Here is a 27498-nt window from a genome sequence, read left to right as displayed (position 1 = left end):
TTCAGTTAAATTGCTCAGTCATGTCCAACTCTTTGCGACCCCAGGGACTACAGCACTCCAGGCCTCACTGTCCATCACCAACTCCCAGAGCTTACTCAAATTCATGTCCATGGAGTTGGTGATGTTATCCAACTATCTCATCCTCTATTGTCCCCTTCTACTACCCCTTCAATCTTTCCCAGCATTAGGGTCATTTCCAATGAACCCATTATTCACATCAGGTGACCAAAGTATTGGAGTTTCAGCTTCAGCATCAGTCCTTCCAATGAATATTTAGGACTGATTTCCTTTAGGATGGACATCTGGGATCTTCTTATATTCCAAAGGACTCTCAAGAATCTTCTCCAGCACCACAGTTGAAAAGCATCAATTCTTCAATATTCAGCTTTCTTCATAGTCCAACTATCACATCCATACATGACTACTGGAAAACCATAGCATTGACTACATGGAACTTTGTTGGCAAATAATCTCTTTGCTTTTTAATATGTTGTCTAGGTTGGTAAGGGACTAGATCTGATAGACAGAGTACCTGATGAACTATGGACGGAGGTTCATGACATTGTACAGGAGACGGGGATCAAGACCATCCCCATGGAAAAGAAAGGCAAAAAAGCAAAATGGCTGTCTGAGGAGGCCTTACAAATAGCTGTGAAAAGAAGAGAAGTGAAAAGCAAAGGGGAAAAGGAAAGATATTCCCATTTGAACGCAGAGTTCCAAAGAATAGCAAGGTGAGATAAGAAAGCCTTCCTTAGCGATCAATGCAAAGAAATAGAGGAAAACAACAGAATGGGAAAGACTAGAGATCTCTTCAAGAAAATTAGAGATACCAAGGGATCATTTCATGCAAGGATGGGCTCGATAAAGGACAGAAATGGTATGAACCTAATAGAAGCAGAAGGTATTAAGAGCAGAAGATATTAAGAGCAGAAGATATTAAGAGGTGGCAAGAATACACAGAAGAACTGTACAAAAAAGATCTTCACGACACAGATAATCACAATGGTGTGATCACTAACCTAGAGCCAGACATCCTGGAATGTGAAGACAAATGGGCCTTAGAAAGTATCACTACGAACAAAGTTAGAGTAGGTGATGAAATTCCAATTGAGCTGTTTCAAATCCTGAAAGATGATGCTGTGAAAGTGCTGCACTCAATATGCCAGCGCATTTGGAAAACTCAGCTGTGGCCACAGGACTGGAAAAGGTCAGTTTTCATTCCAATCCCAAAGAAAGGCAATGCCAAAGAATGCTCAAACTACCGCACAATAACACTCATCTCACACACTTGTAAAGTAATGCTCAAAATTCTCCAAGCCAGGCTTCAGCAATACGAAAACCATGAAATTCCAGACGTTCAAGCTGGTTTTAGGAAAGGCAGAGAAACCAGAGATCAAATTGCTAACATGCACTGGATCATTGAAAAAGCAAGAGAGTTCCGGAAAAACATCTATTTCTGCTTTATTGACTATGCCAAAGCCTTTGACTGTGTGGATCACAATAAACTGTGGAAAATTCTGAAAGTAATGGGAATACCAGACCACCTGACCTGCCTCTTGAGAAATCTATATACAGGTCAGGAAGCAACAGTTAGAACTGAGCATGGAACAACAGACTGGTTCCAAATAGGAAAAGGAGTCCATCAAGGCTGTATATTGTCACCCTGCTTATTTAACTTATATGCAGAGTACATCATGAGAAACGCTGGACTGGAAGAAACACAAGCTGGAATCAAGATTGCCGGGAGAAATATCAATAACCTCAGATATGCAGATGACACCACCCTTAAGGCAGAAAGTGAAGAGGAACTCAAAACCTCTTGACGAAAGTGAAAGAGGAGAGTGAAAAAGTTGGCTTGAAGCTCAACATTCAGAAAACGAAGATCATGCCATCTTGTCCCATCACTTCATGGGAACTAGATGGGGAAACAGTGGAAACAGTGTCAGACTTTTATTGGGGGGCCCCAAAATCACTGCAGATGGTGATTGCAGCCATGAAATTAAAAGACGCTTACTCCTTGGAAGGAAAGTTATGACCAACCTAGATAGCATATTGAAAAGCAGAGACATTACTTTCCAAACACAGGTCCGTCTAGTCAAGGCTATGGTTTTTCCAGTGGTCATGTATGGATGTGAGAATTGAACTGTGAAGAAAGCTGAAGTGAAGTGAAGTGAAGTGAACTCGCTCAGTCGTGTCTGACTCTTTGCAACACCATGGACTGTAGCCCAGGCTCTTCCATCCATGTGATTCTCCAGGCAAGGATACTGGAGTGGGTTGCCATTTCCTTCTCCAGGGGAACTTCCCGACCCAGGGATCAAACCCAGCTCTCCCACATTGAGGGCAGGTGTTTTACCCTCTGAGCCACCAGGGAAGCAGACTGAGCACCAAAGAATTGATGCCTTTGAACTGTGGTATTGGGGAAGACTCTTGCGAGTCCCTTGGACTGTAAGGAGATCTAACCAGTCTATCCTAAAGGAGACCAGTCCAGGGTGTTCATTGGAAGGACTAACGCTGAGGCTGAAATTTCAATACTTTGGCCACCTCATGTGAAGAGTTGACTCATTGGAAAAACCCTGATGCTGGGAGGGTTTGGGGACAGGAGGAGAGGGGATTACAGAGGATAAGATGGCTGGATGGCATCAGCGACTTGATGGACATGAGTCTGGGTGAACTCCAGGATTTGGTGATGGACAGGGAGGCCTGATGTGCTGCGATTCATGGGGTTGCAAAGAGTTGGACACGACTGAGCAATTAAACTGAACTGAACTGAACTTAGCTTGGTCATAGCTTTTCTTCCAATCAGCAAGCATCTTTTAATTTCAAGGCTGAAGTCCATCTGGAATAATTTTGGAGCCCCCAAAAATAAAGTCTGACACTGTTTCCATTGTTTCACCATCTTTTTGTCATGAAATAATAGGACCGGATGCCATGATCTTAGTTTTCTTAATGTTGAGCTTTAAACCAACTTTTTTACTCTCCACTTTCACTTTCATCAAGAGGCTCTTTAATTCTTCTTCAATTTCTGCCATGAGGGTGGTGTCATCTGCATATCTGAGGTTTTTGATATGTCTCCTGGAAAACTTGATTCCAGCTTGTGGTTCATCCAGCCCAGCATTTCTCATGATATACTCTGCATATAAGTTAAATAAGCAGGGTGACAATATACAGCCTTGATCTACTCCTTTCCCAATTTAGAAACTGTCTTTTGTTCCATGTCCTGTTAGAACTGTTGTTTCTTGACCTGCATACAGATTTCTCAGGAAGCAGGTCAGGTGGTCTGGTATTTCCCTCTCTTTAAGAATGTTCCACAATTTGTTGTGTCCACACAGTCAATGGCTTAGAGGCAAAGTCAAAGATAGCTTAACCAAGCACAGAACAATATTAACATTCTAGAATCTCTAGTCACTACCCTCCAAAGAACAAAAACTTTCTGATTTCTTTCATCATTGATTACTTTGCCTATATTTATACCTAATATAAACAGGATGCTAATCATATACTTTTGTGTATGGCTTCCTACACTCAATTGTGTTTCTGAAATTTATTTATAATTTATGACTCCTTGTAGTTCATTCATTCTCATTGCTGTGTTGGATTCCACTGCATAAGCACACATCATGATTTATTTACCTGTTTTATTATTGATAGCTGCTTGCATATTTCCAGTTTGAGACTGTTATAAATAATATTGATAAGAACTGTATATGTGTATTTAGTAAAAATGAATTTATACTGGGTATATACCTTGGAATAGATTTTGGGGGCCATGTGACATGTGAAAAGTTTCAGTTGTTCAGTTCAGTCACTGAGTCATGTCCAACTCTTTGCGACCCCATGAATCGCAGCACGCCACGTCTCCCTGCCCATCACCAACTCCCAGAGTTCACTCAAACTCATGTCCATTGAGTTTTTGATGCCATCCAACCATCTCATCCTCTGTCGTCCCCTTCTCCTCCTGACCCCAATCCCTCCCAGCAACAGAGTCTTTTCCAGTGAGTCAACTCTTTGCATGAGGTGGCCAAAACACTGGAGTTTCAGCTTTAGCATCAGTCCTTCCAAAGAAATCCCAGGGCTAATCTCCTTTAGAATGGACTGGTTGGATCTCCTTGCAGTCCAAGAGACTCTCAAAAGTCTTCTCCAACACCACAGTTCAAAGGCATCAATTCTTTGGCTTTCAGCTTTCTTCACAGTCCCACTCTCACATCCATACATGACCACTAGAAAATCATAGCCTTGACTAGATGGACCTTTGTTGGCAAAGTAATGTCTCTACTTTTCAATATGCTATCTAGGTTGGGCATAACTTTCCTTCCAAGGAGTAAGCGTCTTTTAATTTCATGGCTGCAATCTCCATCTGCAGTGATTTTGGAGCTCAAGAAAATAAAGTCTGACACTGTTTCCACTGTTTCCCCATCTATTTCCCATGAAGTGATGGGACCAGATGCCATGATCTTCGTTTTCTGAATGTTGAACTTTAAGCCAACCTTTTCATTCTCCTCTTTCACTTTCATCAAGAGGCTTTTGAGTTCCTCTTCACTTTCTGCCATAAGGGTGTGTCATCTCAATATCTGAGGTTATTGATATTTCTCCAGGCAATCTTGATTCCAGCTTGTGTTTCCTCCAGCCCAGCGTTTCTCATGATGTACTCTGCATATAAGTTAAATAAGTTAAATGTGAAAAGTTCAGCTTTAGTAAATACTGCCAAATATTGCACTCTCCACTTTTTCTTTTTTCTACCTTTTTTTTTTTTTTTTTTGGTGATTTGGGAGTGAAGGGCTCATCTTGGTCATCTTCCCTGAAATATTTTTTAATTAAAAAAATTTTAGTACAAAGTTACTTTGCATTTACAGTTATAAAAAATATTGGCTATATTCCCCATGCAGTACAGCACATCCTTGACCAGCCTATCTTATACCCACTAGTGTATACCTTCTAATTCCCCACCCCTATAACTGCCCTCTATCACCTCCACACTGGTAACCACTAGTTTGTGTATCTGTGAACCTACTTTTTTAATATCATATTCACTAGTTTGTTGTATTTTTTTAGATTCCACATATATATGGTATCATATACTTTCTCTGCCTGACTTATTTCACTTAACATAATGCCCTCCAGCCCATCCATGTTGCTGCAAATGGCAAGATTTTATTCTTTTATGGCTAAGTAGTTTTCCATTGTATAAGTATTTATATATCCCATCTTCTTTATCCACTCATCTGTTGATGGACACTGTAGGTTGCTTCTATATCTTGGCAGTTGTAAATAATGTTGCCATAAACACTAGGGTGAATGTATCTTTCCAAATTATTATTTTTTTTCAGATATATACCCAGGAGTATATTACTGGGTCATACGTTAGTTGTATTTTTAGTTTATTGAGAAACCTCCATACTGTTTGCCACAGTGCTAGTACCAATTTACATTCCCACCAACACCGTACTAGAGTTCCCTTTTCTCCACCTCCTCACTAACATGTTATTTGTGTTCTTTTTAATAAATGCCATTCTGACAGATGTGAGGTGATATTGTGGTTTTGATGTGTATTTCCCTGCTGATTAGTAACACTGAATATCTTTTCATGAGCCTTTTGGCCATCTGCAATTCCTCTTTTGAAATTTGTCAGTTCAGTTCTTCTGACCATTTTTAAATTATTTTCTTTTTATTGAGTTATATAGGTTGTTTTTATATGTTGAATATTAATCCCTCATCAGTCATATCAGTTGTCAATATTTTCTTCCATCTAGTAGGTTGTTTTTTCTTTTTATTGATGGTTTCCTTTGCTGTGCAAAAGCTTTCAACTTTAACTGTGTCCCATTTGTTCATTTTTACCTGTATTTCCTTTACTTTAAGAGTAAGATCCAAAAAATATGACTATATTACCCAAAGCAATATACAGATTCAGTACAATACCTATCAAAATATCAATGGCATTTTTCACAGAACTAGAACAAATAATTTTAAGATGTGTGTGTGTGAACTTAGTCACCAGTCACATCTAAATCTTTGCAACCCTGTGGATTGTAACCTGTCAGGCTCCTCTGTTCATGGGATTTTCCCAGCAATACTGGAGTGGCTTGCCATTTCCTCCTCCTGGATGTCTTCCTAACTCAGGGATCCAAAGGCATCTCTTGTGTCTCCTACACTGTCAGGCAGATTCTTTACCACTGTTCCACCTTCCTATTTTATGGAAACACAAAAGACCCTGAAGAGCCAAAGAAGTCTTGAGAAATAAATTCAGAGCTGGAGGAATCACAATCATGCTCCCTGTTTTGAAAGTATACTACAAAGCTACAGTCATCAAAACAGTATAGTATGGCCACAGAACAGACCCATGGATTAGCAGAACAGGATAGAGAGCTCAGAGATAAACCCACACTCTCATGGTCAATTAATCTGTGACAAAGGAAGTGAGAGTATACAGTGGAGAAAAGACAGTCTCTTCAATAAGTGGTGCTGGGAAAACTGGACAGCTAAGTGTAAAAGAATAAAATTAGAACATTCTCCAACATCATATACAGAAATAAAATGGATCCTTTTATTTTATCTGAATGTAAAACCATATATTATAAAACTCCTAGAGGAAAACATTGGCAAAGCATTCTTTGATGTAAATTGCAGCTGTTGTTTTTTTTAATCTATTACATCTTACCTGATATATAAGGGCTTTCATGATACACTGAACCCTTTATTCAGCATGTATGTATTGAGACCCTACTGTGTACACAAAAAGACTGATAATGAATTTTGTGCTTTGAGTTTAAAAAATATGCATGCATATAAATCTTCCATTCAGTCACCATAGAATCACTATAAAATAGATGGTTGTGTGGCATTATCATTCTTTATTATATTTGGATTATGACATTTGAGAAGATTAAATGGCTTGCTCTTCCCACCTGGTAAATAGCAGTGCTTGAACATGAGCACAAGACTTCTGACAGAAAATCCTTTTATGATGATTTTCCTTGGTCAGTTCACCTCACATTAGAGATATGACATATTTTCTCCTATCGGTCTACTTGTCATTTGAGACCAGAATAATAAGGAAACTATTCTGGCCATAAAACCTACTCCTTTGTGACATCAGGGAAGTGACTTTGACTTATTGCCTTCTACTATTTTACCAGAGGAGTTGCTAAATACAGGCATGATTGTGGGGCAAAGAAGTCAGTTCTCCTTTAATAGGCCTTGAATTTACCTAGAGGTAAAAGTAGGCTGGACTTTTCTAGATACCCTGCTATGCAAAAGCATACCTTTGAGCCAGAGGAGACAGGCACAGAGCCAACACTGTCCAGCCTGCTCAGTTATGCTTTTTCTGACAACCTCTTATTTCATAACTCTTTTCTCCCCAAATCTACTTTTATAAATCTACAACCACTTTTATCAGTCAGATAAAATGAAACTTTGACTAACAAAGTTTAAACTCAGTGGCAAAAGCATCCAGTAAGATGGCTAGTAAGAGAGAAAAGATGGAAGATAAATGGGAATTTAAAAAGTAAAACATTTTTACTCAATTATCAATACAGTTAAAGAAATAGGATATGAAATATCAATGTACAAATGAAAAATGTCTAGTTGGTAAAGTACATTTTATAAAGACAAAAGTCAAGCCAAATTGTACCTTTAATTTTCTACCCATAAATTCATGTCAGTGCTCCTGGATTCATTCAGGGTCCAGAATGACACATTTTAATTGCACACAGAAGTCCTGGAACAATCTTTTGTTTCTTTATTTACCTCTATTATAAAACATCTTGGCAGACTTAGCCATTAACATTTTCTGCTTTCTCAAGGAAAAAATAATTTAGCCACTTAAAGATATTAGACTCCTGTGTATTGTTTCCCTCCATTTGGTACCCATGATTCCCCCTCTGAACGTTTGAGTGCTTGCAATCAGGGCACAATGACACTCACTAATAACAAATGAACCACCACATCAGCCATAATGCTGTGCAGCTCCCAGATTCACCAGCGCCGAGCCCCAGCTATGTGAAACAGAGTCCCAGAGCAGAGGCAGCGCCTCTCCACAGCTACATCTGTTCCTTCTCCCTCTGGAGCATGTGCTATGAAGCATAATCCCTGCTGAGCATGTGTAGACCCCAATTCGGGCCTCTTTCCCCTGAAATTCTCTGGCCCTAAAACTCTAGTGCTTGCATTCAAATACTCAGACTCCAGCAGTGATTGGAACCATGAGGGAGCTCAGAAGAAATAGTGTTCTTGCTTGTATCAAGGGTATTTTTCAACTGTCAGAAGTAGTTAAGAGAAGTTAGCATGACTTTACTGAAAGAAAAATCGATATTTTAATTTTTCTGATAGGTAGTAAAGAAAAGGAATCTTTTCTGTATATAAAGTGAAGATCATATGGATCTTAAGATTATCTCCATTGGAGGAATTTTGTCGCTTCATTAGTTGTTTTACCTTACAATGCCTTACCTTTATCCTCATGTTCAAGAATGTCAGGTTTTATTTTTATTGTATATGAATTAAAAATATTTGGCTGTTAAGGATCAAGAGTTGGCATGATCCCCTTGAAAAATGAAGATAATCCAGTAAGTCACAATTCAGAATTTTTTTAACTGAATTAACTCATGAAGGTAACATGGAATTTTCTGTTAGAAACAGCAGAATAATCAGATTTCCTAGTGGCAATTTTGATTCTTTGGGGGTAGACCATATTGTATCCAGGGCTTCCTTCATGGTTCAGCAGGTAAAGAATCCACTTGCAATGTAGGAGACACAGGAGATGTGGGTTCGATCCCTGGGTCAGGAAGATCCCTAGGAGGAGGAAATGGCAACCCACTCCAGTATTCCTGCCTGGGAAATTGCATGGACAGAGGAGTCTGCTGGGTTTCAGTCCATGGGGTCACAAAAGAGTCAAACACAACTGAGGCCCAGCACAGAGCAGATAGCATGTTGTACTAGGGTCACCACTCAGGAGTTGTATTGCAATGGGTTCCCTCACTACTGTAATCTCACTTAGTTCTTTAAAAATTGTAAAAGTTTAATTTAGGAGATGGAGAGGGATATATCTTTCTGTCTTTAAAAAAGAAATCCATCTTTGTTATCTCCAGTCAATACTTCTAATGTTTTATTAGCCCAACAACATTCACCTCTGCTTATAGTCTCCCATTTTTCTTAAGCATTATCCAATTAACCTGATCAACCAGTCCATAAACCCTCTGAAAATAGTGATCATCACTTATGCAACTCAGCAGTGACTGATGTAACAGCAAAGTTTGCTGTTAACATCTTTTGAATAAATGAATGATTAAAAGCATGAATTATAAGATTTCCCACATGCTTAGACCAGAGATTTGCCTTAGGAATGTCTGTTATTTTAATACCAAAATGTGGCTGATATTTTATTTAAGTCATTTTTTAAAATGGAAGTTTCCTGTTCTCTCACCGTATCCTGGACCTTATAAGGATAGACAGATGTCTACACTGCAGTAAGAATAATCACTAATTGACCTCTGGTCTTCTTCTCCCCTTGTCTTTGATTAGCCAAGCAGGTAAGCTAAGAGGCTCTGTCTCACCACATTTCAGTCTGAATTAGACCTGAGCTGTTGTCAGCAGGCTTTGTTTTGTAAGAGGAATGAAACAGTAAAATATCACAGTCTTCCTAGTCTTTCTCTGTAAACTCTTTCAAGCTTCCTTCAACCCCAGGCTATTTGTAATACCATCACTATGCTCAGACCTATAAGAAACAGCCTCTTAAGCCCGAAAACTCAGGTTCCCAACTCTCTTTCCTCTGGGTAGCATACCAAGTATAACTGAGATTATCTATTTACTTTTTTGGCGGTGGCTCAGACAGTAAAGCGTCTGCCTACAATGCTGGAGACCCGGGTTTGATTCCTGGGTCGGAAAGATCCCCTGGAGAAGGAAATGGTAATCCACTCCAGCACTCTTGCCTGGAAAATCCCATGGACAGAGGAGCCTGATAGGCTACAGTCCATGCGGTCGCAAAGAGTCAGACACGACTGAGCAACTTCACTTTCACTTTAGCATTTATTTGCCTCCCTCTCTTTTAATAGAAGAAATTAGGTTTGAAGCTCAATGTTTATGTTAATCTCATCATTACCTCTCAACTGAGTTGGAAGATCAGTTAACTAATATATAAAGGGACCAGGAACATCTTTGGAGACAAGATATAATATTAATGACTAGCATGTACTTCCTATGGAGGAAGAGCCATACCCATATATGGCTCCTGACAGGCACCTACACCAGAGCCTGGAGGAACTCTCGTCACTCTGCAGCAGCAGGAATTCAGCTGAGAATGCCATGTACATAGTCAGAACAGCCTTTCAGCAGCAGAGAGGCTCTCGGTGTGTGCAGTCTCCTGCGTGTAGCTGGTTGGCATGGCCAGCCAGCTGTGGTTACCTGTGGGTATCAGCCAGGCAAGGCCACATACTGGAGAGGAGACTCAAGCTCCCACAACCCCTCCACATACAGATACAGCTCAGATCTGAGAAACAGTGTGTTTTTAGGCATGTGTAGTGGGCCAGCATAAAGGAAGATGATGGTCCCTCACAGATAACTCAGCCTCTCCAGGCAGTTAGAGCCAACAATGCATTTTATATCTATGTCTTTCTTTTATACAAGTCACTGATAAGGTCTTTCTCTCTGCCTCTCTCTCCCCCCTCTTCCTCCCTCTTTCTTTCTCTCTCACACGCACACAAATGTTGCCAAAAACAGAGATGAGGCTATGCAAAGCTGCAGAGAAGTGACTTGTTTTTCTCTGAAATAGGGGAGTAAAGCTTTAAATCCCTGCAAAAGCTTGCTACTTCCTCTTTTTTCATTTGTTTTCAGTTTAAATTTGGCCAAGATATCCATGGCAGCAAGGGAAGCATGATTGGAGGGTACAAGTCAGGCTTTCTCTTCTAAATTGTCTCAGCCCTGCAGAAACGTCTATTTGTGTGTTCTGAAAATGGCAAGAGATATGTATTGTATATTCGAATAATATGGCAGTAAAAGCAAGATTCAAGGGTTGTTAATCTCAAACATATTATGGGATTGCAGAGCAACTAAGGAACTGAGTGTCTCCATTTTAATTACTCTGGTTGGCAGAGGAATCCAATTATGTTACTGTGTCCCCAACATAACCCTTCCTGTCTTTGTTTGCTGCTCCTCTATTCTGATCATGTTTTGATCACCTTTGTTTATTTATTTGTTATGCTATGTTTTCTACTATGCCAGTTTCTTGCTATAATTGGATAGATATTTTTTTAGGTTTTATTTTCAGTCAAAGAGCTGTTCATCTTCCTCTAGAACGCATGAAATTTTTCATGTTAAGAATATTTTGTTTCTTTTATCATTCCCTAGTGAAATTAAAGCAATGAGGATGACTGGTTTCCCATATGTGCCAGACCATTGTTTGAATGTGATGGTTACCAGCATCAGTTGCACAAATTATTGTAACTCTGAGCTTCTGACATCCCTGGAAATTTCAAGCTGGGGTAAATTTTTCTTTCATAAGTATTCTTAATACAATGTGAAGAAAGGATCCTTAGATTTTCCACTTCCAAGTAGATTTCACACCGTAGTATCTGTAAGGTCCCAGGACTGAGTGGAAATAACTAAAATTTTCAATTCAAGTTAACACTGTCATTGAGAGTTGGACTGAAATATTACCTGTATAGATAATGACTATACTTTTATAATACACATCAGATTAGCCATCAAGTTCTTTACATTCCACCTTCCATTATCCATGAAATCCACACTTTTTTTCTTTTCCTTATTGCTACTATGTTAGCCCTCATTGTTCTTCTGTGAATATTTTGATAATTATTTGACTAGTCTCTCTGCTTCCAGTCTACCCTTGCTTTCTCCCTCACTTTGATTTTTCCCCCCAAACAGAGGCATTTTATTTTTCTGCTCAAACATGTTACAGAGTTTCAATCTGCCTATAAACTATCATTCACTCTCCTCATCTGACATTTGAAACCTTATCTGTCATGGCACCAATCTAACCTTTCTATATAAACTTTATTTCCACATGTTCAACACTTCCATCATACTGCATTACTTTTTTAAAGAATAATCTATTTGATAAGTGGTATTTTATTTATCTTTTGAATTTTTTATTTATCTATTTTTATTTTGGGATGTGCTGGGTCTTTTTGCTGCATGTGGGCTTTTCTCTAGTTGTGGCAGGCAGGGGCTACTCTCTAGTTGAGTTGTGCCGGCTTCTTAGTGCAGTAACTTCTCTTATTGTGGAGCTTGGGCTCTAGGTGTGCAGGTTCAGTAGTTGTGACTCATGGGCTTAGTTGCTCTGTGGTATGTGGGATCTTCCCAGACCAGGGACTGAACCTGTGCCCCCTGGGTTGTTAAGCAGATTCTTAACCACTGGACCACCAAGACAGTCCAGTAGGTAGTATTTTCATATAAAATTGTCATTTTAAGATTACAACATTAAATGTTATTGTTTTGTCCGCATAGATGGGATCCCCTTCATAAAAATCTGAATAAGCTGTTTTAAATACATGGCCTTGAAAGTTCTTTTCTTATTAAACAAGTTGCCCTCCCTCTTTCTTCCTCCCTCATTGAATTGGATTTTCAATTGAGCTATACTTAACATACAGTTTCAACTAAGTATGTTAGTTTTAGGTGTATAATATGTTGAGTTGATATTTTCATGCATTATGAAATGATCATCAAAATTAGCCCAATTACCATATGTCATATACAAAGTTGTTACAGCATTATTGACTATTGACTAATAGTGTATGATATGTATACACTACCTCCCTCTAACTTATTTATTTTGTGGCTGGAAAATTCAATCCTCTTTACCTATGTTGTCTGTTTCCCCTTCCCTCTGGCAACCCATAACTTTGTTCTTTTTATCTATGAGTCTGTTTCTGTTTTGTTTTGTTTTGTTTTTACTTATTTTTTTAGATTACACATGTAAGTGAAATCATATAATATTTGTCTTATTTCATTTAGCATAATACCCTTTAGGTTTATCCATGTTATTGGAAATGTCAAGATTTTATTCTTTCTTTTTTCTTAATTTAAGTTTTTATTGAAGTTGTTACAATTTTGCTTCTGTTTTGTTTCTTTTTTGTTTTTTGCACTTGCGGCATATGGGGTCTTAGCTCCTTAGCAAGGGATCAACCCATACCCCCTGCATTAGAAGGCAAAACCTTAACCAATGGACCACAACGGAAGTCCCCTATTCTTTCTTCTGGCTAAATAATATTTCATTGTGTATATACACCACATCTTCTTCATCTGATAATTTACAGATGGACACTTAGGTTGCTTCCATATCTTGGCTATTATAAATAGTGCTGCAAAGAACAGAGGAGTACATATGTTTTTTGAATTTGTGTTTTCATTTCCATCAGATAGTCAGAAAAGAAATTGCTGAATTGTATGATATACCCCACATCCAAGGTCAGGGGCAGCAGCCAAGAGGAGCTACCCTGCTCCCCAGACCAGGGGCAGCAGCCAGGAGGAGCAAACCCCACCTCGAAGGAGCGGTGGCTGCACTGGCACAGGAGGGCCTAGAGGAGCTATTCCACACTGAAGGTCAGGAGGGGTGGCAGTGAGCAGATAACCCTCATCCAAGGTAAGGAGCAGCGGCTAAACTTTCCTGGAACACCTGTGAAGAGATACCCCACGTCCAAGGTGAGAGAAACCCAAGTAAGATGGTAGGTATTGCAAGAGGGCATCAGAGGGCAGACACAGTGAATCCATACTCACAGAAAACTAGTCAATCTAATCACACTAGGACCACAGCATTGTCTAACTCAAGGAAACTAAGCCATGCCCGTAGGGCCAACCAAGATGGGCAGGTCATGGTGGAGAGGACTGACAGAATGTGGTCCACTGGAGAAGGGAATGGCAAGCCACTTCAGTATTCTTGCCTTGAGAACCCCATGAACAGTACAAAAAGGCAAAATGATAGGATACTGAAAGAGGAACTCCCTGGTCAGTAGGTACCCAATATGCTACTGGAGATCAGTGGAGAAATAACTCCAGAAAGAATGAAGGGATGGAGCCAAAGCAAAAACAATACCCAGTTGTGGATGTGACTGGTGATAGAAGCAAGGTCCGATGCTATAAAGAGCAATATTGCATAGGAACCTGGAATGTCAGGTCTATGAATCAAGGCAAATTGGAAGTAGTCAGACAAAAGATGGCAAGAGTAAACGTCGACATTCTAGGAATCAGTGAACTAAAATGGACTGAAATGGGTGAATTTAACTCAGATGACCATTTTATCTACTACTGCAGGCAGGATTCCCTCAGAAGAAATGGAGTAGCCACCATGGTCAACAAAAGAGTCTGAAATGCAGTACTTGGATGCAATCTCAAAAACGACAGAATGATCTCTGTTCGTTTCCAAGGCAAACCATTCAATATCACGGTAATCCAAGTCTATGCCCCAACCAGTAATGCTGAAGAACCTGAAGTTGAATGGTTCTATGAAGACCTACAGGACCTTTTACAACTAACACCCAAAAAAGATGTCCTTTCATTATAGGGCCTGGAATGCAAAAGTAGGAAGTCAAGAAACACCTGGAGTAACAGGTAAATTTGGCCTTGGAATACAAAATGAAGCAGGGCAAAGACTCATAGAGTTTTGCCAAGAAAATGAACTGGTCATAGCAAACACCCTTTTCCAACAACACAAGAGAAGACTTTATACATGGACATCACCAGATGGTCAACACAAAAATCAGACTGATTAGATTGTTTGCAGCCAAAGATGGGGAAGCTCTATATAGTCAACAAAAGCAAGACCAGGAGCTGACTGTGGCTCAGATCATGAACTCCTTATTGCCAAAATCAGACTTAAATTGAAGGAAGTAGGGAAAACCACTAGACTGTTCAGGTAAGACCTAAATCAAATCCCTTATGACTATACAGTGGAAGTGAGAAATAGATATAAGGGCCTAGATATGATAGATAGAGTGCCTGATGAACTATGGACTGAGGTTTCTGACATTGTACAGGAGACAGGGATCAAGACCATCCCCATGGAAAAGAAATGCAAAACAGCAAAATGGCTGTGTGGGAAGGCCTTACAAAGAGCTGTGAAAGGAAGAGAAATGAAAAGCAAAGGAGAAAAGGAAAGATATAAGCATCTGAATGCAGAGTTCCAAAGAATAACAAGGAGAGATAAGAAAGCCTTCCTCACAGATCAGTGCAAAGAAATAGAGGAAAACAACAGAATGGGAAAGACTAGAGATCTCTTCAAGAAAATTAGAGATACCAAGGGAACATTTCATGCAAAGATGGGCTCGATAAAGGACAGAAATGGTAAGGACCTAACAGAAGCAGAAGATATTAAGAAGAGGTGGCAAGAATACACAGAACTGTACAAAAAAGATCTTCATGACCCAGATAATCACGATGGTGTGATCACTCACCTAGAGCCAGACATCGTGGAATGTGAAGTCAAGTGGGCCTTAGAAAGCATCACTAAGAACAAAGCTAGTGGAGGTGATGGAATTCCAGTTGAGCTGTTTCAAATCCTGAAAGATGATGCTGTGAAAGTGCTGCACTCAATATGCCAGCAAGTTTGGAAAGCTCAGCAGTGGCCACAGAACTGGAAAAGGTCAGTTTTCATCCCAATTCCAAAGAAAGGCAATGCCAAGAATGCTCAAACTACCACACAATCGCACTCATCTCACACGCTAGTAAAGTAATGCTCAAAATTCTCCAAGACAGGCTTCAGCAATACGTGAGCCGTGAACTCCCTGATGTTCAAGCTGGTTTTCGAAAAGGCAGAGGAACCAGAGATCAAACTGCCAACATCCACTGGATCTTGGAGAAAGCAACAGAGTTCCAGAATAACATCTATTTCTGCTTTATTGACTATGCCAAAGCCTTTGACTGTGTGGATCTCAACAAACTGTGGAAAATTCTGAAAGAGATGGGAATACCAGAGCACTTGACCTGCCTCTTGAGAAATCTGTATGCAGGTCAGGAAGCAATAGTTAGAACTGAGCATGGAACAACAGACTTGTTCCAAATAGGAAAAGGAGTACGTCAAGGCTGTATATTGTCACCCTGCTTATTTAAATTGTATGCAGAGTACATCATGAGAAACGCTGGACTGGAAGATGCACAAGCTGGAAGCAAGATTGCCGGGAGAAATATCAATAACCTCAGATATGCAGATGACACCACCCTTATGGCAGAAAGTGAAGAGGAACTAAAAAGCTTCTTGATGAAAGTGAAAGAGGGGAGTGAAAAAGTTGGCTTAAAGCTCAGCATCAGAAAACTAAGGTCATGGCATCTGGTCCCATCACTTCATGGGAAATAGATGGGGAAACAGTGGAAACAGTGTCAGACTTTATTTTGGAGGGCTCCAAAATCACTGCAGATCGTGATTGCAGCCATAAAATTAAAAGACGCTTACTTCTTGGAAGAAAAATTATGACCAACCTAGACAGCATATTAAAAAGCAGAGACATTCCTTTGCCAACAAAGGTCCATCTAGTCAAGGCTATGGTTTTTCCTGTGGTCGTGTATGAATGTGAGAATTGGACTGTGAAGAAAGCTGAGCAGCAAAGAATTATACTTTTGAACTGTGGTGTTGGAGAAGACTCTTGAGAGTCCCTTGGACTGCAAGGAGATCCAACCAGTCCATTCTGAAGAAGATCAACCCTGGGCTTTCTTTGGAAGGAATGATGCTAAAGCTGAAACTCCAGTACTTTGGCCACCTCATGACTTATTGGAAAAGACTCTGTTGCTGGGAGGGATTGGGGGCAGGAGGAGAAGGGGACGACCGAGGATGAGATGGCTGGATGGCATCACTGATTCGATGGACGTGAGTCTGAGTAAACTCCGGGAGTTGATGATGGACAGGGAGGCCTGGTGTCCTGCGATTCATGGGATCGCAAAGAGTCGGACATGACTAACCAACTGAACTGAAATGATGATAGTTCCATTTTTAATTTTTTGAGAAGTTCCATAAAGTTTCTCTTTATAAATTGTTTGCACCAAATAACATTCCCACTCACAGTACACAAGGGTTCACATTTCAATTCTTGTCAGCACTTGCTATTTCTTATTTTTTGGTGATAGCCTTTTTGACAGTTAAGAAGTGGTATCTCATGGTTTTGACTTTCTTTTCCCTGATGTTTAGTGATGTTGAGAAACTTTTCATGTGCATGTTGGCCATCTGTATATCTTATTAGGAAAAATGTCTATTCAAGCCCACTGCCCATATTTTAATAAGATTGCTTCATTTTTTAGCATTCATTATCTGGGTTCTCTTTTATATTTTGGATAAAATATATTGTATATATAAAATATATTAGATATATAAAATATTTTGGATATACCTCTTGATGGGATGTATCCTTTGCAAATATCTTCTCCCATTCAATAGATTGCCTTTTCTTTCTGTTGATGTTTGAGTTCCAGATGTTCTTTTAGTTTGATGTAGTACCATTTATTTATTTTTGCCTTTGTTTCCCTTGCCTGATGAAACATAGTTACAAAAGTATTGCCTTGACTAGTGTCAAAGAGTTGGCTGCATGTTTTCTTTAGGAGTTTTATGGTTTCAAGTCTCACATTTAAATCTTTAATTCATTTTGTGTTTATTTTTGTATGCAGTATGAGCAGATGATCCAGTTTTATTCTTCTGCATGTACTTGTCCAGTTTTCCAACACCATTTGTTGATTAAACTGTTTTTTCCTCCTTTGTATATTCTTGCCTCAGTTATTATAGATTAATTGACCATATGAGTGAGAGTGTATTTCTGGGCTCTCTATTCTATTCCACTGATCTATGTGTCTGTTTTGTGCCAGTACCATAGTGTTTTGATTACTATAGCTTGGTAGTATTGTTTCAAGTCTGGGAGCATGATGCCTCTGGTTTTATTATTTTTTTTCTCAGGATTGCTTTGTCTATTTGGGAACTTTAGTGGTTCCATTCTAATTTTAGGACTATTTGTTATAGTTCTGTGAAAAAATCATTGGTATTTTGATAGAGATTGCATTGAATTTGTAGATTTCTTTGGGTAGTATGACATTTTAATGATATTAACCCTTCCAATACATGAGCACCAATACATGAGTATATCATTCTATTTATTTATACTGTTTTCAATTTCTTTCCTTAATGTCTTTTTCAGAGTACAGGTCTTTTACCTCCTTAGTTAGATTTATTCCTAGACATCTTACTCTTTTTTGGTACAGTTGTAAATGAAGTTGTTTTCTTTATTTCACTTTCTGGTAGTTTGTTATTAGTGTATAGAAATGTAACAAATTTCTGTGTATTAATTATATATGTATATATATAGATAATTTACTGATTTCATTTATTAGTTCTACTAAATAATAGCTTTTTAATAGAATATTTGGGGTGCTAGATATAATATCATGTCATCTGCAAATAATGACCACATTACTTCTTAATTTCTATTTTGGGGATGCTTTTTATTTCTTTTCTTCCCAGATAGCTAGCCAGGACTTCAAATAAAATGTTGAATAAAGTAGCAAGGATGGGCATCACTTTCTTGTTCCTGACATTAGAGGAAGTGTTTTTAGCTTTTCACATTGATTTTAGCTATGGGTTTGGCATATATGGCCCAGAAACCTCGGTTCTTCTTTAAGAAGAACTACTGTATATGTAGGTGTAGACTCAGTATGTCCATTGAGGAGGTGATCTCAGGTTCTTCCTATGCTACCATGTTGAACCTGTTCCCCAAAACTGCATTACTGAATAGGCAACATATTTTCTACCACTATCTTTTTGCTTTTCTGTGCCCTGTTATAGCTAGGAATTAGGTTTTACTTCCAGTTTATTATATTCAAATTTTGTCTCTCAAGAAAGAGCACAGTTATTACTCTTGCCTCATTCAATTTCAAAGAAGTTTTTATCAAAACCTTTTTGTAGCATATTTATACTTGCTTAATCTTCATTATATACATATTGATATCATGTAACATAATCAAATCCCTTATGATTATACAGTGGAAGTGAGAAATAGATTTAAGGGTCTAGATCTGATGGACAGAGTGCCTGATGAACTATGGAATGAGGTTCGTGACATTGTACAGGAGACAGGGATCAAGACCATCCCCATGGAAAAGAAATGCAAAAAAGCAAAATGGCTGTTTAGGGAGGCCTTACAAATAGCTGTGAAAAGAAAAGAGGTGAAAAGCAAAGGAGAAAAGGAAAGGTATAAGCATCTGAATGGAGAGTTCCAAAGAATAGCAAGAAGAGATAAGAAAGCCTTCCTCAGCAATCAATGCAAAGAAATAGAGGAAAACAACAGAATGGGAAAGACTAGAGATCTCTTCAAGAAAATTAGAGATACCAAGGGAACATTTCATGCAAAGATGGGCTCGATAAAGGACAGAAATGGTCTGGACCTAACAGAAGCAGAAGATATGAAGAAGAGGTGGCAAGAATACATGGAAGAACTGTGCAAAAAAGATCTTCATGACCCAGATAATCACGATGGTGTGATCACTCACCTAGAGCCAGACATCCTGGAATGTGAAGTCAAGTGGGCCTTAGAAAGCATCACTAAGAACAAAGCTAGTGGAGGTGATGGAATTCCAGTTGAGCTGTTTCAAATCCTGAAAGATGATGCTGTGAAAGTGCTGCACTCAATATGCCAGGAAATTTGGAAAACTCAGCAGTGGCCACAGGACTGGAAAAGGTCAGTTTTCATTCCAATCCCAAAGAAAGGCAATGCCAAAGAATGCTCAAACTACCACACAATCGCACTCATCTCACACGCTAGTAAAGTAATGCTCAAAATTCTCCAAGCCAGGCTTCAGCAATACGTGAGCCGTGAACTCCCTGATATTCAAGCTGGTTTTAGAAAAGGCAGAGGAACCAGAGATCAAATTGCTAACATCTGCTGGATCATGGAAAAGGCAAGAGAGTTCCAGAAAAACATCTATTTCTGCTTTATTGACTATGCCAAAGCCTTTGACTGTGTGGATCACAATAAACTGTGGAAAATTCTGAAAGAGATGGGAATACCAGACCACCTGACCTGCCTCTTGAGAAATCTGTATGCAGGTCAGGAAGCTACAGTTAGAACTGGACAATGAACAACAGACTTGTTCCAAATAGGAAAAGGAGTATGTCAAGGCTGTATATTGTCACCCTGCTTATTTAACTTATATGCAGAGTACATCATGAGAAACACTGGACTGGAAGAAACACAAGCTGGAATCGAGATTGCCGGGAGAAATATTAATAACCTCAGATATGCAGATGACACCACCCTTATGGCAGAAAGTGAAGAGGAACTAAAAAACCTCTTGATGAAAGTGAAAGAGGAGAGTGAAAAAGTTGGCTTAAACCTCAACATTCAGAAAACTAAGATCATGGCAACTGGCCCCATCACTTCATGGGAAATAGATGGGGAAACAGTAGAAACAGTGTCAGACTTTATTTTTTTGGGCTCCAAAATCACTGCAGGTGGTGACTGCAGCCATGAAATTAAAAGACGCTTACTCCTTGGAAGAAAAATTATGACCAACCTAGATAGCATATTCAAAAGCAGAGACATTACTTTGCCGACTAAGGTCCATGTAATCAAGGTTATAGTTTTTCCTGTGGTCATGTATGGATGTGAGAGTTGGACTATGATGAAGGCTGAGTGCCGAAGAATTGATGCTTTTGAACTGTGGTGTTGGAGAAGACTCTTGAGGGTCCCTTGGACTGCAAGGAGATCCAATCAGTCCATTCTGAAGGAGATCAACTCTGGGATTTCTTTGGAAGGAATGATGCTAAAGCTGAAACTCCAGTACTTTGGCCACCTCATGCGAAGAGTTGACTCATTGGAAAAGACCCTGTTGCTGGGAGGGATTGGGGGCAGGAGGAGAAGGGGACGACCCAGGATGAGATGGCTGGATGGCATCACGGACACAATGGACGTGAGTCTGAGTGAACTCCGGGAGATGGTGATGGACAGGGAGGCCTGGCATGCTGCAATTCATGGGGTCGCAAAGAGTCAGACACAACTGAGAGACTGAACTGAACGAACATACTGTAAACTTCGTGATCAGAAAGGTTATATTTTACACATCTTTGTGTATCCTCAGTTGCCTTAGCACTCTGACATTAATATAGATATTCATTCATTCAACAAATAATCTTTGAGTTCCTATTCAGTGTCAAGTGCTATGCTAAATGCTAGGGATCTGGCTATCAACATAACACAATCATTTTTTCATGTTTGTGTAATATATTTTCTATCAGAGGAAATACGTAGACCTGGGAAGGAAAGAAGTGCAAGAGGTATAAAAATGAGATGGTGGGATGTCATTTCAGGTAGGGAGACCAGGAAAAGTGGCATTAGAGAAAGTAAGAAAGCCCAAAGTAGTATGAGACACATGGCACACACGGGGATGGGCTTTGCAGACTTCTAGGATAACAAGTGAAAGGCCCTGTGGAGGATTTGCTGAAGGTGAAAGAGAAATTTAGAGAGTAGTAGGAAATGAAGTAAAATTATACTTGGATTGGATGGACAATGGTGATCAATTTATAGTACTTTGGAGTTAGTTATAAAGACATTGGTTTTAATTTGAATACTACAGCAGGTTATGATTAGAATTGGGCAGGAAAGGGAAATAACATGAGTCATGTTTCAAAGCATCCTCCAGTTTTAGAAATTAGAATGGATTGAAGGAGTCCAAGGATGGAAGCAGAGAGAGCAGTTACAATATTATAGGATGCAGTGTATTTTAGATATAAATGTATACTATCTCTGTTAAGCCCTTTCTAGCCAATTGTATGAAGGTAGAAGTTGCAGCTAGATGTATACTCAGTAATCTTTGCATTTTATTATCATGCCCTGAAAGTCAAAGCTAACTGGCCATTATACAATGTGACCTAATCAAAATAAGAAGGAGGAGGAGCAGCTCTTATTGCACTGACCCATGAGTGCCACTTATATAAGATTGGATATAATTAATCAGTTCAGTTCAGTTCAGTCCCTCAGTCATGTCCAACTCTTTGTGACCCCATAAATCGCAGCACGCCAGGCCTCCCTGTCCATCACCAACTCCCGGAGTTCACTCAGACTCACATCCATCAAGTAAGTGATGCCATCCAGCCATCTCATCCTCTGTCATCCCCTTCTCCTCCTGCCCCCAATCCCTCCCAGCAACAGAGTCTTTTCCAATAAGCCAACTCTTCGCATGAGGTGGCCAAAGTACTGGAGTTTCAGCTTCAGCATCATTCCCTCTGAAAAAATCCCAGGGCTGATCTCCTTCAGAATGGACTGGTTGGATCTCCTTGCAGTCCAAGGGACTCTCAAGAGTCTTCTCCAAGACCACAGTTCAAAACCATCAATTCTTCGGCACTCAGCCTTCTTCACAGTCCAACTCTCACATCCATACATGACCACTGGAAAAACCATAGCCTTGACTAGTCTGACCTTTGTTGGCAAAGTAATGTCTCTGCCTTTCAATGTGCTATCTAGGTTGGTCATAACTTTTCTTCCAAGAAGTAAGTGTCTTTTAATTTCACGGCTGCAATCACCATCTGCAGTGATTTTGGAGCCCCAAGTAATAAAATCTGACACTGTTTCCACTGTTTCCCCCATCTATTTCCCATGAAGTGATGGGACCAGATGCCATGATCTTCATTTTCTGAATGTTGAGGTTTAAGCCAACTTTTTCACTCTCCTCTTTCACTTTCATCAAGAGGCTTTTTGGTTCCTCTTCACTTTCTGCCATAAGGGTGGTGTCATCTGCATATCTGAGGTTATTGACATTTCTCCAAGCAATCTTGATATAATTAGTAGCAGAGAATAAATCATGGCACATAGTTACATCTTCTTTGATAGGCTGATTTCCACAGATATTTCTTTCTCCATGCATATGATTTCTAAAAGATAAAGCAAATTATTTCACTTCTATTTTTAAAATTCAGCTATTTTGTTTAGTCTTTGGATACAGAAATTCTCTTTTCCTGGCTGCTCATCAGTTCTGTCATATGTTAATTAATAAACATACCAGATTTAATAAGCACCTACAAAGTATTGCTCTATGCATCTAAGGCAAAGTCCCATAGGAAATTATAGTGCAATTGGGAAGACAATTATTATATGTGTCTAATTAGGATAATAGGCTTTCTTGGTGGCTCAGAAGTTAAAGCGTCTGCCTGCAATGCAGGAGACCCGGGTTCGATCCCTGGGTTGGGAAGATCCCCTGGAGAAAGAAATGGCAACCCACTCCAGTATTCTTGCCTGGAGAATCTCATGGATGGAGGAGCCTGGTAGGTTACAGTCCACGGGGTTGAAAAGAGTTGGATACGACTGAACGGCTTCACTTTCACTTTCAAATAGGATAATGGATCAATTAAATAAGGGTAGTGACTGAGCCTGGTGGGCTGCAGTCCATGGGGTCGCAAAGAGTCGGACACGACTGAGTGACTTCATTTTCACTGTTCACTTTCATGCATTGGAGAAGGAAATGGCAACCCACTCCAGGGTTCTTGCCTGGAGAATCCCAGGGATGGGGGAGCCTGGTGGGCTGCCGTCTATGGGGTCGCACAAAGTTGGACACTACTGAAGCGACTTAGCAGCAGCAGCAGCAGCAGCAGCAGCAGTGACTGAAAGAAAAAAAAAAAAAAGAAGAATCAACCAATATTTAACCAACTAGTTATATCTTATAAGCAAAAAATAGAAAGAAAGAAAGAAAGAAACACTAGCAATTCTGAACAATGCCATCTATTCTGTGCTGAAGTATTTGAGAAAACTTTATTGAAGAAAGAGTTGATATAAAATAGAGTGAAAAAGAGGGAGAATTCCAGATGTGGAGAATGCATAAATACATTCTTGAAGAAGGGTTTGGGTAATAAACTATCTGTCTTGTGCTATGCTTAGTCACTCAGTCGTGTCTGACTCTTTGTGACTGTTTGGACTGTAGCCTGTTAGGCTCCTCTCTCCATGCGATTTCCCAGGCAAAAATACTGGATTGGGTTGCCATTTCCTTCCCCAGGGAATCTTCCCCACCCGAGGATTAAACTAGTGTCCCAAATACTTGACTTAATAAACTATCTAGGATAAACCAAATAGTTTGACATAGAATAAAAACAAGACTGTAAAGAAGCTTAAGCTCTTGTAATAGAAAGTGAAACTGATCTCAGAGGGAGAGCAGTGAGTGGTCCTGAAGAGAGATCTTAGTTCCCTGCCCAGGAATTAAACCTGGGTAAGCTGGATGAAAACCAAGAGTCCTACCCACTAGACCACTGGGGGCTAGAGGCTGGAAACAAAGCAGCCCTGGATCTTGCCCCTATTTGAAAGCAAGAAGTTTTCAAAGAGGCAAAAACTGTAAAATAAACGGTACAAAGCTTATTATTAGAGACACACACAGTGTATGGGAGAGTACACAGGAAAACAATTTGTTTATTTAACTCAAAAGCAAGGCAGAGACACACACCTAGAGAGGAATGCAGGCGTCCTGAGTGAGGAGGAGTGCAGTAAGTCAGAAACTAGGTAGTGACAAAATAACCAAGTAAATAAAGCTGGACTTTAGTCACTGGACATTTGATAGCTGCTGAATGACTTTTAGGGAGTGTAAGAAGGAAAGAAAATTTTAAAATTATAAAAACTTCATTTTAAAAAGGTCAAGCAAGAAGTCATGTACAGAACTGATTGGATAGAGAAATCTGAACATGGAAAATTTTGAGACAGCACTAAAATCCTATCTGTGTCTGTCTGTGGGTCTCCTGTCTTAGCTAATATTGCTGTAGTTGTTCTCAAACTTTTACACTGATATTTCACTGCAGCAAGAATATTTCAAACCTTTATACTGGTATATTCATTGCTGGAGATAGATCACACATCCAGAATTTAATTTGGGGTAAATGGTTATTATTTCAAAGTAAGTAAACCAAGCACAACCACACTTAGAATGGAACTTTTATTTTACAATGGTGACTAAATCCACATTGCTCATGATGTTGATTACTAATCTAAATGCCACAATGCAAAGAGAGGCACTACACACAAAATGGGGGGACTAGTTATTAATAAAAGAAAGTCAAACTAGTCCAGCAACCATTTCCCACCTGCAGTCTGTGTAGATTAAAGCTAGGGAGACATTGGCGAGAACGGGATTTTTTTAAGTGAAGAAAACTGTTGGAGTAAAAAGAGCTGTCGGGATTTCCCTCTCCTCCTTACTGTGCTCTCTAAATTTAGTTAGGATTTTAAAAAATCTTTGGAGAATTTAAGAGAAGTTGGGGGTCAAGAAGAAGGAATTGACTTTTACTCCCTGGCTACGCATTGCTGAGCTCAGAAACCCATAGATGGGGTCCTTGCCTCTGCCACAGTGAAAAGTATTTGGGAGGAGGGTTTGGCCTAGAGTTTTCGTATCAAAGAAACCAGCCTGGCTTTCACACTGAAACTTCTGGAGCTGCGAGAAAGCCTGGAGCATCCTTACACTGGTGAGGTGAAGAGAAGTCACAATGGAAGCAAGCTGAAATTCTGCAGTTTGACAAGCAAGAGGGTTTAATTTTCCCTTGAATCAAGTGGATGCTGTGGAAGATAGCTAGTCTGCAGTCATCTTGAAAATATTGCCCCCACCCCAGTAAGAAAAGGCTACTGCCGTGGCGAGGATCTAGTGTGGTGTCCTGCAGGAGACACTAGATGAGAGCAAATCACAAGATCAGCTCAGGATGGCCACATTCTCACCAGAGAATATACAGTACTGGAGACCACCATGGGGTGAGTAGAGAGGGGTGGTTTGTAAAGAATCCGACCTTGTATTTCATGGAAGTTCAAGTTTGACATCTGCCATGACAGAGTAATGACCAGCTAGTGCTAGCCAAGAAAGAATTCCCACTTATCCCACTTAGTTAAAAAAACAAAAAACAAAAAAAACAAAAACACCTTTACTCTAACCTTTACTCTTCTTCTATAACCTTCTTCATTATGCTTTAGTTTTTAGAAGAACCAAGAGGATGAAGAGGAAGAGAGGATGGGCACAGTGCAGGCTGGTATGGGTTTACCTTGAAGCTGATGGAGCCCAAACTTCAGAGCCCCTCACTAGCACAGGTCTCCTAGGAAAGCCATGGACCAAATTAATAGTCATTATCTGTTTTATTTTTTCATAAAGAGAGTGTATCTCCCCAAATTTTAAATGTTTAAAGCTCTATAAAACCTGGGTAGGACAAAAATAAAAGGGTAAATAATTCATGTCATTTTCTTGTTGCTGCTTGCCTGGCCATGGAATAGACTAGATTGGTGTGTACTTACTGGCTCAGTCATGTTCGACTCTTTGCGACCCCACAGACTGTAGCCCATCTGGCTCCTCTGTCCTTGGGATTCTCCAAGCAAGGATACTGGAGTAGGTAGCCATTCTCTTCTCCATGGGATCTTCCCAACCCAGAGACTGAACCTGCATCTCCTGTGTCTCCTGCGTTGCAGGCAGATTCTTTACCTGGTGAGCCAGGACTCGATTGGGGTGGTGTTTAAATGGAAGTGGAAATTAATGTTTTGATATAGAATGGGCCAGACTTTTTAGTATCTGAAATTAAGACACTTCTGATATCTGAAAAATACTGGAAATCTAAGTAATGTGCTCAAGTTGCTGTGAAGAAAAAAAGGAAGGGAGATCTGAGAGAGGGTTGGAAGACTGTGGAGGGAAGAATAAGCTGCTTCCTATTATACCATAGAAGTTTACCTCACTGAATACTTGTGTTTTGTTAGAAAAGAAAATATTAGTGCCAGTTTTATGGTGAGACTTAAACATAATTTGGAAGGAAGGCAACTTAAATCCTCTCTTTCCATTTCCATGTTTCATGTTTGGACTGAATTTTTATCCTTAAAGCCAAGATTTCAGAGAGGTGCAAGGCAAAATGGTTTGAATGTTGTACACACACACATACATGCACACATACTAATGGATGAATGCACACAAACACAAATATTTCTAACCACCATTTGTAGTCAATCTGTAGTACATCTATAGGAAAATTGCTCTAAAATTTCCAGCCGGTGCTCATCTCATGCATAAAGAATTCATTAAAAAGGTGAGAAGTTTATATTTTTGCCTCCTACTTGAAGTAGTACAGATGAAAAATGTGGACCTAAATAAATGGCATTCTGTTACCTCAAAAAATGCTCATTTTGCCTATGAAACAGTCCTACTTCTATGTAAAAATAGTTGGTGTGTATACCATGTGACCAGTATATATAGCTTAATTTCATTTTTGATAAATGAAAAGAGAAGTCTTCTAAGTAAAGGAAAATAAAGCAGCAAGTTAAGATGATAGCTGTAGTAAAATGTAATATTTAAGTGCAAAAAAAGTCTGAGTTGACATTAAATTGGATAGTAAATCTACAATTTATAATTAGTATGCTATAATGGTTTTGTGTTCTTATTTATCAGAATATCTATGAACATACTATAATTTGCTCCCCACTAGTTATAATCAGCTCATATTTTATGTGAAATGTATCATCTTTTTCTTCTTAGAACATTGTGCCCTCCAGTCACATTTGTTATACTTTTGGTCCTATCACAAACCCTTTGTAATACAGAGTGTGT

The sequence above is a fragment of the Budorcas taxicolor genome, chromosome 1, assembly GCF_023091745.1.
Source record: "Budorcas taxicolor isolate Tak-1 chromosome 1, Takin1.1, whole genome shotgun sequence".
NCBI classification, from domain to species: Eukaryota; Metazoa; Chordata; class Mammalia; order Artiodactyla; family Bovidae; genus Budorcas; species Budorcas taxicolor.
This window is presented reverse-complemented; position numbering follows the sequence as displayed.